We start from the raw sequence: 1,918 nt of genomic DNA on the forward strand, positions 1-1,918 counted from the left end.
TCACACTCTGTTCTATCTCATTCCTGGCTGGCTGTCTCATTATTAATAATTATAAAAATACTTTACCCTTAGTCTGCAAACATACTACAACTCTGAACTCTGCTCTATCCTGAGCTAACTTCACTGTCTCTGACCTACCCATATTACCCAGTCACTGAGTCAATCCATCTCATCTCATTTCCCAGGGTTTTCCTCTCTTGTGCTGTCCTTCCACCCTTCCTAGCATGATGTCTCTCTCCTAGGACTGGTCCTTCCTTGAAATATGCCCAAGGTGTGTCAGAGGGAGCCTCAAAATCCTTGCTTCCCAGGAGCAGCCTGGTTTCACACTCTCAGGGATGAACCTGTTTGTTCTCTTAGCAGTTCATGGCATATTCAACACTCTTCTCCATCACCACAGCTCAATGGCACCAATTCTTCCTATCATCTTTGGTCATTGTCCAGCTCTTTTGATGCATATAAGTAATTGTGAAGACTATAGCCTGGATCAGGTGCACCTTAATCTCTAGATAGACGTCGTTGCTCTTCAGTACTCTAGAGAGGTCACTGACAGATTTTCCCAATGTAATTCCTCCTTTGATTTCCTGGTTGCTGGTACCAAGAGAGTTGATTATGGAGCCAAGCAACTGAAGCTGCCAACAATCACAATTTCCTCACTGTCTATCAGATTGTTGGCCCAGTGGTGAGAATGTTTGTTTCCTTGATGTTGAACTTTCATCCATATTGAAGGCTGTAAGAAATGTCTGAGTTCCTCCTCCATTTTGGCAAGTAAGGTTTTGCCATCTGCATAACACAGGTTGTTGATGAGTCTTCCTCCAATCCTGATGCTTCATTACTCCTCATAGAGCCCAGCTTCCCAGATGTCCTATTTTGCATATAGATGGAAAAGTTACGAAGGTAGGATTTATCCGTGGTGTACACCTTTAGTGATTCTGAACCATGCTGTGCTTCCTTGCTCTGTTCTCACAACTGACTCCTGGCCCAAGTATAGGTTTTTCATAAGCATTTTGGAATTCCCATTCTTCTCAGAGGTAGACACAGCTTGTTGTGACCCACACAGTCAAATGCCTTTGGATAGTCAATGAAACACAGACATTCCTCTGGTATTACCTGCTTTCAGCTAAATTCTTTCTAACATTGGCTATAATATGCCTACTACTATGGCCTCTTCTAAATCCAGCCTGCACACCTGGCAGTTCTCTGTTGATGTACTATTTCAGTTATTTTTGGGTAATTTTCAGCAGGATCTTGCTTGCATGTGACATTAATGATATTATTTGATACCTTCCACACTTTGCCAATTCACTATATTTTTGGAATGGGAACAAATACGGATCTCTTCCAGGCAGCTGGCCAGGCGGTTGTCCTCGGATCTCTTGGCACACGTGGTGAGCTCGTCCAGCGTAGCATCTGTTTGTTGGAATATGGCGGTTGGTGTGCAGTCAGTTCTGGGGCCTTGATTTTGCCAGTTCCTTCCGAGCTGTTTGAACTTCCTCTGAGAGTTGCCACTGCTGCTGTGAGGTGCCTTCAAGTCCACAACTCGTACAAGCAACAGACCCGAGCTTCACCCCGACCGGCAGCGTCACGATCGTCGTTGCCATGCTCAGTATCATTGTTCAGCCATCGCAACAATCCGTGTTGTCGAGGTTTCTCCCTTTCTTGTCTCTGACCCTCCCTCTCTCCCAGTATCATGGCTTTGTCCAAGGACTGGTTTTTCCTGACAACTGACCAAAGTATGAGAGCTAGCCTCACCACCCTTGCCTGTAAAGAGCACATGGGGTGTTATTTCTTCCAAGACAGATTTGTCTGTTCTTTGTGGCAGTCCACGGGGTGTTCAATTAGCATATTTGTCTCTTAGACCACCTATAAGGCATCAGGAGCTCAGAAGGCCAAACAGGGACTTTATTTTATTTTTTATTTT

The sequence above is a fragment of the Elephantulus edwardii genome, unplaced genomic scaffold, assembly GCF_000299155.1.
Source record: "Elephantulus edwardii isolate Elephantulus edwardi_28Jun2011 unplaced genomic scaffold, EleEdw1.0 scaffold00002, whole genome shotgun sequence".
Lineage (NCBI taxonomy): Eukaryota > Metazoa > Chordata > Mammalia > Macroscelidea > Macroscelididae > Elephantulus > Elephantulus edwardii.